Genomic DNA, 14,893 nt, shown 5'->3' on the forward strand with positions numbered 1-14,893 from the left:
TGTTCAAGAAAAAAAGGTGGGAACTTGAGCAAAGTCATGGCAAAGGGCATGAATACTTATGTCATTGTGATATTTCACTTTTTTTAACTACATGTCTCATAAACTGACTGTGCCATATCTGCTTTCTGTGTTCTTGAAAGTAAATTGGTGATCTAACTAAAAGTCAACTTCAAGTTAATGTTGGAACAAGGAAACAACAACATGGAATCAATCTGCAATACATTCCCCAATTATTGACAACCTGTAACATAAATAACTGAATATGCAGGCCTAAGATGTCTGTACAAGCTCAGCGCAGCCCCCTTTGAACCCTAATTCCCCAAACGTTCACTCACACAGCAGAAGGCCTCTCTAAGTGGAGCACTGTCGGCAACCACACAATGCACAATTCACTTCAACAAAAGGAAGAAACAACGAAGATTCACATGTGCAGAGAAGCGGACTCTTTGATAAAACAAAAACAATACCCAGTTGAAAGACATGAAAGCTGAATATGTCCCAGCATGTGTTTGCCAGATTTGTAGCAGATTTCCAATCATAAAAATACAAGCATTCCAGGTTTTTGAGCGAGGAAGGACGAATGGGAGGGGGATAACGAAGTGAAGGAGTCTGTTTCATTTCAGACTGCTAGTGACAGACGGCCCATGTGTGTGTGTGTGTGTGTGTGTGTGTGCGAAAGTTGACTAACAGCTCCATCCACAGTGATACATGCTTCAAATTGAATACTCTATGTCACTGTAGCGGAGAGGAAAAATCCTGTCTGTCAGGCTGTACGCTTCAATAAAATGACAAATAAAGAAATGAAGCGCTTTAGCAAGTGATCAAACATTTGTCTGTTATCAGCAAAGTAATGATACAACTACTAGTGCTACTCTCAAATTGCATTTAAATAGAAATAAAACATCTGACTTTCAATTTTCTGGGGGAAAGCTGTAGGTTACAAAGGGAGAAAGCATGTGTTTTTTCCTTAAGTTGGAGGCTGTGAAAATAGCATCCTTGTCCCGTCTTTAGATCTTCACTGGCAACAGTGTCATGTATCACAAATGATTGTTGCTCAAATATTGTAGAAACTTGTGTGAATCCTTGTGTGAAGTTAGACCCAGGCCTAACCTGCCTGGGTCTAACTTTGCTGTTTGTTTTGATTAGTGAAACTGAATCTCATGTTGCAAATATGGTGAAATCTCTGATAATCATGGTGTTCACGTTAGCCCCTGTTTAGAAGGCTATCCATCCCACTGTTGTCATGGAAGCTGCAATTGAAGATTCTAGGAGCTGTTACTTTAAAGGGGCTCGAATTATTGTTTTTTAAAATATCAATGTGTAAAATGACTATGGGATGACGATAATGTGACAATGTGAAAGGGTTAGTGACAAACCTGCAGAGAATCATCGTTCAATCTATAGCTCCCCTGGGCTTTACAGGGCTATGCAATTTTCAGCTCATCATTTAGTTGTTTATTTACTGTTTTGTTCACTTTCGCTGTTCTCTTTGCATCTTTTTTGGCCGCAGTAGGCAGCTGATTTCAGTGAAAAAAAGCTCTAAGAATCCACTGAACACTGCTCATTACAAAGCAGCAGGCAGACAGACACAGTTAGAGACTAGCTGACGAATATGATGAGCACTTAGCAGCTAAAAAGATAGATGTTTCCCTCAGGAGATGATAGAGACAGAAACATGGAGAGTGATTATGGAAATTCATCAGGTGGCCGGAAATACAACTCTAACGGAATGATAATGTTGCTCCGTAATTGCTGGATGTATAAATAAGTGACATTTTGTTATAGTGCATATTTTCTGTTGCCCTTATGAGGAATTCTAAGTAATGACAACAAAACTGTAAGGGCTCCCACATGATACAAGCCTTACGTGATCAATGTCCCCACCCCTCCTTCACGCAGTTACATGTAGCCACTCTTAATTATAATTAGAGGTAATTATCTTCACTTTCTGTGCGGGAAGTCATCGGACGCCACAATCTTCTTAACATAGCCCTACTGACAAATACAGAGAGAGTTGTGTGGAGCTAATAGTCTTAATTAGATGTGTAGCCACTCATTTGGCAATGGCTTGAATGTGATGGACATTCGTTAATATCAACACGTTACACATTAAAGCTTTAAAAAGGTACATGTCAATGTTGTGTTCACAGCTTTTTTCTGCTGCTACCGAGTGGCCAATTTAAAAGTTATATTTTGAGACATGTTGTCCAGTTCTGAGGCTTCCACCACATTGTGCACTGTGGTTTGTATAGCCACGCACGTGCACACACAGGCCAAACATGCACTACTCATATGGGTAATCTCCTCTACATTCAGAATCCATGTAATCACATGAGATAACATTAAGTTTTTAAAGGAATCCAGGCACTTTACTTTTCAGCATTTATTGCTCTATAACTTGTGCGAGAAAGGTAGGTTTTACAGCTCGGCTCCGAAAGAACAACAGCTACAGCGCCAGGCGGGATAAAAACCTAACAGCAGCCAATAACAAGAGCATCAACGCAAATCACCTTTAAGGGTTCCACGTAACACCAAACAACGGGGTAAACATGGCTTGAGGCCTCAGGTATCCGTGTATGTTTGCCTTTCCACGCTTGCTGGTTTGACTTAATATCTTATTATGAGAGCGAGCGTTGAGGTTAACTGAGCCAGCGGGGAGAAATAAAAAGGATTAGGGAAAGATTCTTTATGGCAAAAGATGTAACACAAACAGGATGCACACAAACACAAGCTAGTATACTTTACATGATGTTCTATGGCAAGGAACTTGTAAATATAGATTTTAAAGATAGTCGTTTAGGTGGGCGATTTGAACGTCATGCTGTCTAACGAGCCACATGTTTATCCTGTTAAACTTTATTAATTTGGCCTCAGCTTTCATCCAGAGTTTATAGGCCTTTGAAAGGCCTGAATCCCAGAGGTAGGGCTTGTTGAACAGGGCTTACCCACTGTTAGCTCATAGACTGTATAATAATAAGTGTTAGCTATGTAAACAGCTGTAAACCACGCACATACACATGCTGCAGAGGGAACAAACAGTAAATCAAAGCATAGGAATTCAGAATGTTCAACCAAAGCTGAACCTCAAAGAAGCAGTGTGTCATGTAACAATTTGTGTGCTGACCAAATGCAGAAATCTGACTCCAAATATTCAGAGATGAGGGCAGAGAAATTTCAAAAGGCCGGGTGCAAGCTGTAATCAAATGTTTGATTTGTTTCATTTAACTTATTTAGTGGTTTAAACACAATAATTGAACATTCAACAAAAATGGGGTTTAGCTGGAAAAAGAACAGTAATATCGCTGTGTGTATTACAGTAATAATAAACGCTAGCAAGATTGATAATTTACCACAAGGTCTACTCAGTGGCTGTTCTGGAGCTTTCAATCATTTCTCACCATTTTCCTCCATGGATTTGAATGTAATGTTCAAATTTAAGACAGAAATCTAAGCACTTAAAGGACTTCTTTTCCATGACAGCTTAAAAGTTGTGACTGAATGTTTATTCAAGACCTTGAAAACTTTAAGATAGGTAAAAACATAAACAAACTATAAAATTATTTTTATTTTTCCAGCTAGCACATATCTGTTGGTCTGAGTTGAGCTTGTGGTTAGATATTTTTGTAAACAACAAGAAAAATGTATTATACTGACTTTAAGTTGTGAGGAAAAACAGGGGGAAAGGTTTGTTTTCTTTTACATATGTATTTTTTTGTATTGAATGTGGAGCATGGTACAGCCGACACACTGGATCTGATTTGAGTCAGAGTGTGTGTATGTATCTTCAGTTTTCTATACTGTTTGGTTGTGACTCACATTTGCAGTATTTGTAACGTATTACTGTATTGTATATATTACTTATATTTTTATCTTTAATTGTATACATTACTCATCTTTTATATTATACTTGTTCTATGTGTTGAAGAGAAACACATTTTCAATTGCTATGTATGTCTGGCACATGTTGCAGATAGATTGGTTGAATAAAGTTGACTTGACTTCAGCATAATAGCGTGTCTTCAAAGGTGGTTTAGTGTAAATACATCATGATTTATGTGTGTGTCTTTAATAACTATTTGTCCTGCTCTTGGTATGCATGGCTGTATGATAATTAATTATACAATAACAACAAAATAGAATTGATCTAATCCCTGTCAGTGTTTAAGTTTTCATTACTCAGCAGACAGCTCTGTAAAAGCTAGGACCTTTATTATTTTAAAATTAAAGGGTTTCATTTCTCACACACTCAAGTTGCACAAAATGTGAAATGCAAAAGAAGTAAGTTCTAATGTTTTGGAAGTTTGTAGTAGTTGTGGGTAGAGAAGTGTAGTACATAAAGTGTTCTACTTTATTTAATGTACAGCACTAAAATATATAAAAATCAGTCTTTTGTTCCCCTGTAAACTCAATCCGTCTCCTTCCCTCTCAACAACCCCCTCCTAAAAACAAACACACCGTTACTGGACATGTTTTGACAGGTGGTCATCACTGGTTTATACTTTATAATAGTTGCCTGCAGAAGTTCCTCCGGAAACAGAAGAAGAGACAAAAAGAGAATGTATGTGAGTGATGTATAACTAAATAACAGACACACACACACATGGAAAAAGTAGAGAGTGATTGAGAAAAAAAAAAGAGAGGGAGGCTGAATGTTATTTCAGTCACAATGCATCCAGTTGTCACTGAGCATCGTGACCAAAAGCCTTTTCATTCCTTTCTCTTTTTCATAAACTACCTCCTTATGTTGTAACAGCACATCTGGTGGACAGATGTCTATCTCTCCTCCAGCTCTTGTTTTTTCTCTCTCTGTACTTTTTTCCCCCCTTCAGGCAGGACTGGTGTTAATCCCTCTCTCCTCCACCTGGTCCAGACCACCCAGACACTGAGCGGTGCAACGGCGGCCCACCAGCAGCGAGCAAGTGTGTGTGTGTGTGTGTGTGTGTGTAACGTCATTCCTACAAAAGGAGAACTGTACTTGCATTTACATATAAGTAATTGCAAATAAATGGAAATGAACAGAATACATGTGTTGTGTATGAAACATAATTAATTCTGTTTTATGATTCTGATAGCACATAAACATGATAATTAAACTCTTGCCAGTTTATAATTGTAACAAATAGCATTGTGTTCATTGCTGGGAATTGTTTTTCCAAACAGCACTAATTAATGTGGATGTGGAATGATGGACAGAAAACAACAGTGTCTTGTTGTTTTCCTCTCCGAGAGTGAAGGGAAATGTGAAGTTGCTTGGTTAAGGTTTTTGCCCCCTGCGACAAAAATTCAGTTTTACCAAGTTGATACAAAGGTACTAGAGCTGGACACTTAGGATGATAACTTACATGCCAACTTTTCAAACTGAAAGAGTACTAAATTAAAGGAGCACCACCAATTTTCAACATTTGCTTTGGGTACATGATGTGCATTGATCACGTTGTCATTGTATTTTAATTATTGCCTACTTATATTGTACATCTACTGATACGTTACACAGTGGTTTGACTTTAGTTTTTCTCTTTATGACAACTTATTTTCTTATTAAATACAGATTACATAAAGACAATGATCATTGTGAAGTTAGCATGCTGTACTACAAATAAAGGACAGAAAAAGGTTGAAAACACGTCACTTTAAATAATCAAGCAGCAGCTTGAAAGTTATAAGTTTAATACTTAGTCTTTGTCACCATCTAGTGGGAAGCCAACAAAAACACAAAAAGTATTATGCATCAGACAAAAATGTATACTGACTTGCCAGTTTATGAGATGCATGTAGCTAAAACCAATGCAGTCTGATGCAACAAACCTACAATAAATGCTACCTTCATGAAGGTTAATGTTCAGTTTTTGTTGAAACTGTTTTAGAGAAGATCCGATTTAACTGTATGATCATTTTTGAGGCTGCAGTTTGTGGTGCTGTTGAACCATATTGTATTATATTGTTTGTTATTTAGCCTCACCTCATTGATACAAATGTGGTGGACAAAATATTAAAAATATCTGTCCTTTGTAGAGTAGGAGTGTTGAAATTAATCATTGCATCGCAATGCGGAGGTGGATGATTCTGCATTGATGCAATGACATACAATAATTGATTATTGCCAACTAATGTTTCTCGTTAATTTTATTGGTCACTGCTTTTTTTTTTTTGCCTGTTGTCTGTTGTGTTCAGACTCCGCTATAGTCAGAAAAGTGTTTTTTTAAGAGCAGATGCAATAAAAATGGATGGTCACATATATCTGACTGCTTAAATCTGTTGATAAAAACCATGTACAGCAAAATAAAGTAAATTTGAGAAGCTTGTGCATCGTGATGAATCGGGATATTGAATTGTGTTAACTTGTTGACAGGATAATCCTACTTAAACTGAATCGTGAGACCTGTGAAGATTCACACCCCTATTGTAGAGGGTGACAAAAAGAAGTACCTCTGCAGGCTATAAGCAAAACTAGAGAACTTTTTGTAACTTAAAATAATGTTTCCAAAATCGTTTTAGAGGTTCATCAATTTTTAACAGGGTGAATGGCACTTCTGCATTTGCTTTGCGCCTCTCTACCAGCTATAACCGCACTATGCAAGTGGGCCAGACAATTCCCAAGTGGGAAGTGTTCTCCAGTGTTGCTTTAAAAGCCGGTTCAAAAGTGGATTCTCTAGTCTACACTTTCCAGACCAAGACAGTAAAGAAAGTGAAGGAGCAGAACTTACTTTACATATTAAGGTTAACCTGGAAATCCAGAGTTCTTGCGAGAGCACAATTTGAAGTTACTCAATGAGTTACTCTGGCATTGAGTAATGCTGCTCGTTGACTATACTCTCGTAGCCGAGCTGCACCAATCACATCGGTGTATCTGATATAGGCGGGCCAGAGTTGAGCTAAACAGTATTTTTTGTTACCAAATGTTTTATTTCAAGATTACAAACAATAACAAACAATATGCTGAGACATGAGAACGTGTTTCAGGACCAATACAAATTTTTTTTAAACACAGAAAGAAAGAGGGGAAGGAGGGAAACACAACAAAAACACGGAAGCAAAAGCGACGTCTGCAGCTCACAAACAACACACACAGACACAGAGATGCAAAAACGCAGGCAGACACATACACACACAGACAGAAACAAGATAAGGGACCAAAAACGTGCGCAAATAGAAGCAAGAAGGCCTCAATCAGCCTACAACCTTTATTTTTTTTTACTTTTTTTTAAACTTTTTTTGTGTAAAGCACTTTGAATTGCCCTGTTGCTGAATTGTGCTATGCAAATAAAGCTGCCTTGCCTTACAACATGGCCTTCAAAGAGTCAGCAATGCTGTACCAAGTGTGAAAAAAACAAGAAAGTTTTTTTCTGGCACTCCATTTATGCAAGCTGTAGACAGTTCCAAATGTACAACATCCAAAAAAGAAAGGGTCCATGTACAAATAGACACATCTTGAGGCAGTTTCCAACGGGTTGCAATAATTTTCTTAGCAGCCGTGAGTCCAGCAAATCCAGCACATTTTTTTGTTTTAGCGAGCTGAGGGGCTGACAGATTGCTCAGGATCAAAACATTGACAGTAACAGGTACATTAGTCAGGGCAGATATTTTGGATGCCCCGTTGTTACAGAACTGACCAACACAAGAGCAATCCCAGAATATGTGGAGATAAGTGCCCCATGCCTTCAATTGGCGACCTAAACAGATGAAGACAGTTTAATCCACCAGTTAACTCCGCTGGTACCTAAACGCATGGGGTTCTGGTTACGTCACTTTCATTACTTAATGCCAGACCCTTAATCCTTTTGGATTTGGTCTGGATTTCCAAGCTAGGTTGAGGTGCCCATGAGCAAGAATCTTAAATCATAACTGCTTCAGTGTAGCCGACAGATTAGACTGTCTAAACAGGACCGCAGCTACCACTGAGGACACTAGCCTATCACTGAGGCTAGCACATTTTTGTAAACATGTTACCATGTCTAACTTTCAACTAATGTAGAAATTAAGTGTGGAAATAGGGGGGAACCTAAGTTCCCCCCCATGTAGTTGAAACAAAATGGTCACATATGCTATATGTGTTTGATGAAATAAAATTAGCATTGCAAAATATACCTTAACATCAAGGTTGTGTAAAAGAGCCTGCTGTTTTTGCTTTCATAAAAACATGAAACAGTTTGTGTAAAAATGTTGATCAAACAGTTTAACCTACATGCCTGCAGCTTAATCGTTGTTTTATCAAAAACCAGACAATAACATTTATTATCCACGAAAGCCATACGCAGAAGTTATGTCATTAATATTTGTAAATTTAATTTAATGTACGTGAAAATAAAGATAAAGCTCATGTAACACACTTCACATGTCAGAATGAGTCACAGGCACACAATGACAGATACAGTTAGATATTATTTCTCCTTTGGACCTGGCATTTTCATACATTGGCACATACAGGGTAATGTGCAAAAAGAGAAAAGTTGGTTGTTACATCACAAATGCATTCCAACCTCCACCCTTATACAGAAAAACACATTATGAACAACAAAAGCATTTCAGATAAGAAAGCAAACTGCATGCAGGCATTATACAAAACAATCAATTCCAGAGAGAGGGAGCGAGAAAGTGGAAAAGTGATGCGAGTTTTCCTATTATTGCAGGATGGGGGTTGACAACAGGGCAGTCAGTCCCTCCGCCATGCTGTGAACACACCAGTGGAATTTGGATGGCGGGAGTGCTGATGGTGAGAAATATGAGAGAGGAAGACACAATACGCTGTTGTTCCGCGCAGTGTCATTGTGACCCGAGGGCGGACACACACACACACACACACACACACACACACACACACACTATTGTCAGTACTCATCTCATTTGGAAATATTTGTAGTTGTGTTGCCAAAAGTGGAAGTGGATGCAATTGGGCTGTTTGAAAAGCACTCGTAAAGTTCTGCACGTAATCTAACGCAGGTGAGTCAAAGGTTAGACTGAGGCCTCAAGGTCAACTGATTCAGACAAGTCCTCCCAGTGAGAGTAACAGCCTCTCGACTGTGTGTGTCTCCTCATCTTTTCTGCATTTATATGCACCAAGGGTGTGAATTTACTGGACGGACACACACACACACACACACGCGCTCAGACACACACACACACACACTTTAGCATTGCAACTTCTTGTTTTTTAGTATTTGTATTTAAAAGCATATAGGCTATCGTTTTATAATTGAATTCATATTGGTATAAGGAGTAGGGGCAAATATGGCACTAATAGGGCAAATTTGAACAAAACCCAAGCAATAGGAGAACATTTACACAAGGAGTTTTATTATCCACTTTTCACCTATGTGAAAAGACCAGGGGATGTCAATCTTAAGGTTTTAAATGCCCAGACTCATCTGACCTTGTGCAAACAATCAGCACCATGGGTTCATCTAAGCAGTTGTCTAGAAAACTGGAACTGAAAATAGTTGACGCTCACAAAGCAGGAGGAGGCTACAAGAAGGTAGCAAAGCGTTTTCAGATGCCAACATCTTACATCTTCTTATATCTTCTTTAACTTACATGTAATTAAGAAATGTCATCAGGAGCAGTGGAAGTTAAAGCAAGATCTGGAAGACCAAGAAAAATATCGGACAGAACCGCTCGCAGGATTGTGAGAAAAGCAAGTACAAACGCATATTATACGAATGTCTAATCTGTCATTGGATGCATTTTGGAGATTTTTCCATCTTTTCTTGGCTTCTTTATGCACATCAATACAAATTTTTACCTGGGGTGCCAAAACTTTCGAACCCCACTGTACAGTATTTTTTTATATAATTGAAAGGTTTATAACTGCCGAAGGGTGGGGCAATGAAACATCATCACTGTTATACTCCTGACTTAAAACACGTTGCCATAATGCTTTTCCGGCTCCTGTTCAACTGTTAACGTTGAATGTACAGTATGTGTGCGATCAAGGAAACTATTGACTGAACCCATTATGCTCTGATTAGCCCACCGGCCGGCCAGGTGAATCTATTCTGAGACAATAAACGAGCCTTCTCCTCCATACTTCCTTCTACCCAACCTCTCTTTCTCCTCTATAAACTTCTCATCTTGTCCTTCTCTACTTATTCTTCCACTTACCGTCATCATATAACCTTCCCTTCAAATTGGTAGAATTTTTGTTTTCTTTACAAAAAAAATGTATATATGGGGATGAGGAGCGTTGGCACCCTCACACCTGTGGCTGTGGCAGATATATCCTGTTTGGAAAAGGCCTGTTCCACCCCTTCTCCTCCCGCCTCCACCCCGCCCCTCTCCTCCCCACCACAACCTCCCCCTCTGCTCTGCCAAACCAGGAAGTGTGCACAGGATACAGCTGTCCCCCACGTCCGCCCGCTCGCCTCAGGCCAGGTGCATCCTGGGAATGGAGCAATGTGTGACCGTCCACATGTGGCTGACAGCATACGAGGTGCTGTTACAGTAATCAAGATCACCATGAACTTTAAGGTCCTTGATGTCTACTTAGAAAACATCTAAAATGTTTGGGCCTTGATTTTTCAGGGCAGTAATGAGGAAGAGCTAAATAATTTGTTTGATCTGCTTTCGATGAAGCGGATATACTTGACTCAAAAATGATCGCTTCCCCTCTTAACTTAAAAGGGAAACTCCAATTTTACACATCAAAGACTGTTTACAGGTGTTTGAGAGTTCTACTGCATAACGTATGTGATACAAATGTGTAAAGCCTTTTGTGGCTCCAGACGGAGCTGTATGAAGTCTGATAAATGTCCCCAGGTGATGTCACTTGAGTCAGTGTTGGTTGACTACAAGATAAGAAAAAGAAAAAATCTATTGATGGTGTGAAGTTGTAAAGAAGTGAGTTTACCAGACCCCTGTAGCTGCTCCTGAGCTCTGCTATAGGCCAGCATTTCATGGCAACATCAGCTGCTACTAGCATAATCTCCCAACAGTCTGCACTTGAGTTGCATTGTGGGTAATGGAAGCACCAGGTTTATGACAAGAAGAAGTTGTGAGAATAAAATCTTGTTCTTTTTGTCCATCGTACAATAAATCAAACCATGTAAAAGAGTGAAATGTTAAATTGGTGGAGTACTAAATTTGGGATCATTGATTTGAACTAATGCATAGGTATGCAGATTGTTCATCCATATAACTTTTTCTTTTTAAAACATGGCATGCTAGAAACTATGTTTTAGTCCAAATGTTTACTCTTTCACTAGCTCAACAAATAAAATCAACTTGCCCATGTATGTGGTGTGAATGCCGCAGTAATGCACCTCCACTTCCACTAATTTTGTTAATTTTTTTAATTTCATTTATTAATTAATTCATTTATTAACTTAACCTTGGTTTTAATTTTTTTTATATATACACACAACATCTACATTTGATATATTATTTTAAAGTGCCCATATTATGAAAAAGTAAAACTTTTTCTGGGATTTGGGATGTAATTTTGTGTCTCTGGTACTTCCAGACACATCTGCTGGGTAAAAACTATCCATGCTGTTTTAAGTGAGATACGGTTTCTGAAGGTCCTCTGCCTTCAGTCTCCGGGTGAGCTGTTCAAAATCGTAACACTTTTCTACGTCACTAGCCGAGACGAGTTGGCTAACTGTAGCATGCTAGCACTAGCATGCTAACTTGTTCTCAATCGCAAAACACTGCTTCAACGCGCACATAATCAACAAAAGAACTACTCACATATCCCTGTTCTGCAGGTATTCCACAAGTGCCCCTCGTTTTAGAAGAGGTTTCCCAGCAAATCATGCCTTGGACTGACCAAAGTTGGAGAAAGTTATCTAGCTAATGTGATCCACACCTAGCTACTGCGCATGGGCGACTCCCAACAAAGATAGTACAGAAGTGAGAAGTCTCACTCTGTAGCTAAAACAGAGACCAAAAAACACAGACAAAACAGAAATAAGGATCTGCACCAATGTGCAGTACAACAAAAATATGGTGTTTTTGAAAATGAAATAATGTAAACTCCCCTCCCTCAAAATACAATTATGAACCAGAAAATCAGCATAATGTGGGCGTTTTAATATCCCACAAAACATTTAAAAATAAATCTCTTTACTAATACTATAGGGTGGTATTGGGGTGGCAGAGTGTGAGAGTGTAACAGAGTGTACATTGTAATTTACCCACAGGGGATCAATAAACAGTAGAAATTATTAAAATGTCACTATATTGCAACATGCTCCTTTTGCCACCTCTAATTTAGCCAACCCCAGCTGTCCCGATTAGGTGGATCAGCCTCTTTCACATTAAGGCAAGTATGTAGGATCAGATTCTAGAAAATGCGTACAACCAATCCTCATGCTTTGTCCTACATCTCCCACATTAACTCAAAATCTTCTTGTTGTCCTTCTCTGTAGTTGGATGGCCAGTCTCCAGGACAATAAGGAAAAATAAATACAGGAGGAGAGAGAACGTCTGTCCTGGCCAGCGGTCGCAGCATTGTTTGTCACTTTCTCCATGAAATGCACTGCGAATATTGCCTTAAACAATTATGTTCCAGTGATCTTTATCGCTCGGCACACAATAGTGTTGACATGACGTGGAGGAAACGTGGCCATGGAGCCCACTTTGGGGAGTGTGTGTGTGTGTGTGTGTGTGTGTGTGTGTGTGTGTGTGTGTGTGTGTGTGTGTATGTGTGTGTACTACATGTAAATACTGTACGTCCATTTAAAAGGGATGTTGAAGAACCAGGTTGATAAGCTGGAGTACATGCAAAAAGGAGGAATTATTTACAAAAGGTTTACTGAAACAAAGGCAAACATGTAACCTGGGAACTAAATTAAACAGAAGCTAAATGAACGCTAACTATGAAGCTGCAGCCTCACAAGCTCAAACATCAAAATGAGACATAATAATTAACAAAGAATTAATGTAAGATGGTTGTAATGGAAGTTTTTTTTTTCTCTCTGTGTATCTATGGGCACACATACATGCAGATGTAAAATAAAGTTATTTAATGCAGAACAATCTTACCTATTTTCCCATATCTTAACAGGGCCTCACCGCTAAGAAGACAAAATGAGGCAAACCTGTTTTCACAATTTACTACAACTAGTGATGGGCAAAATCGTTCTTTTCAGTGCACTGAATGACTAGGATCAGTTCATTAAAAAGATTTGTACAAAGATTTTCACCGAATCATTCAATGCTTGACCCAAGCTCCGACTGTAGCAGTTTCACTCACTGAAGTGAACAACAACATGTTTTTCCTGTACATAGGTTCTATTTGGGCGGTAGATTGACAACCGCCCATTCAAAGCGAATTACATTTTCTTTTCCAATCAACATGTTGTTGTTTTTTTTACAGCGCACACAGACCGGTGGCCTCCAGCCCCTCCCCCTCATGAAGTCTCGCACCGTATGCATGACACAGCGTTAACACTTTGGGCCCACAGGCTAGCTAGTAACAGCATGCTGCTTGGGGTTTTGCCGTGGGATTTACTGTACTAATAAACTGTAGATACGCCGCGGCCACACTGCTGTGAAAGCTCCCCAAACACCATTCATTATCAGAGTCTGGTTGTTAACCCTCTCCGCAGAGGTCTCCTCCATTCCATATCTTTATAATGGAGCTAACTGGAGCTAATCGTTGCTAACCACCAACCGAACATTTTCTCTTACTCTCTCCCTTTTGTATTTGTGGACTCAAGCCCAATAAAACTTATATCCTCGACTCGTGGTATAGTATTACGATTATTAATATAACATTTGGGCTCCGGGTATTCCAGTGTTTTATCTGCTGAACAATAAACTTTGTCAAACCAACTAGATTTAGTTGACAAAACACATGGCTACACTTTATTTGTGTCTGTATCATCTTTTAGTTTGATTTGTTTTATATGTAAATAGTAATTTCTTTCTAAATTATCTGTTAATGTTAAGTAGTCATTGTTTTTAATAAATAGTCCATAAGTCTTCGTCTGACAAGTTTATTACTGAACCCAGCCATCACATGCGCGCCGTCACATCCTGCACTACCCACCACCACAAGTAAATTCTTAACCTGTGTTAAAAACTGTATCAGTTAGTATTTTATTCTGGTTCTTGGACTGCAATTTAACACCTGGCACTTTCTTTCAAGAACGAATAGGCCACAAGCTTTTCATTTCCCACTCATCACCCACACATGCTTACTGGCCCAGCAAGAAGATCAATGTTGTTTCTGCTGGTGTACACACACACACACACACACACACACACAAAGAGGGAAAGAACCTTTACATTTGTTTTTCTGTTAAGTCTCAAGGGTATTTTAACAAATAGCCTGACTGGCTTTCACACATAAAAGTACACACACACTTTACTTTCCTTATTCACAATGTCTACCTCATCGATACTCCATTTGTCAAGAGGTATTTTGAGGTAGCCAGGAGGAGGGCGTGACAGCGAGGCTCTGAGATTAAAACAATCCTCTCTTGATTTCTTCCTCACTCAAGGGAAAAGCGGAAGCTGTCTGTTATCGCTTAGTTCTATTATTATTCCCTGTTTACAGTTTGGGTGTTCACACTGAGCCATAAATGAGAGCGTGAACGACTTGTCTTCTGGCTCTTTTCTCTTTTGAGGGAACTGCCCAGATAACTGAGAGTCTGAGGAATCAGGTTTTTACAGTAAGAAGGGGGGGTTCAGTTTGGACAATTGTCGCCCTGTTTTTATGCATTTATTTTGTCTTTGTTTAGCATCTGATGAACCATATTTACCCCACATTCATTGTTTTTTAGCACAACTTTAGCTTTAAGTCAGACTTATTTCTGTCAAGGACCCGTTTGAATCATTTTGTCTTGACTTTGTAAATTTATTTATTTTTATGTATTACATTTCCTAGAAGTAGCCACATATATACACAATATAGCCCCAAATAATTAAAATCACTGAAAAAAGCATTTAAGTCATA

This window comes from Etheostoma cragini, chromosome 2 (assembly GCF_013103735.1).
Source record: "Etheostoma cragini isolate CJK2018 chromosome 2, CSU_Ecrag_1.0, whole genome shotgun sequence".
In the NCBI taxonomy this organism is placed as follows: Eukaryota; Metazoa; Chordata; class Actinopteri; order Perciformes; family Percidae; genus Etheostoma; species Etheostoma cragini.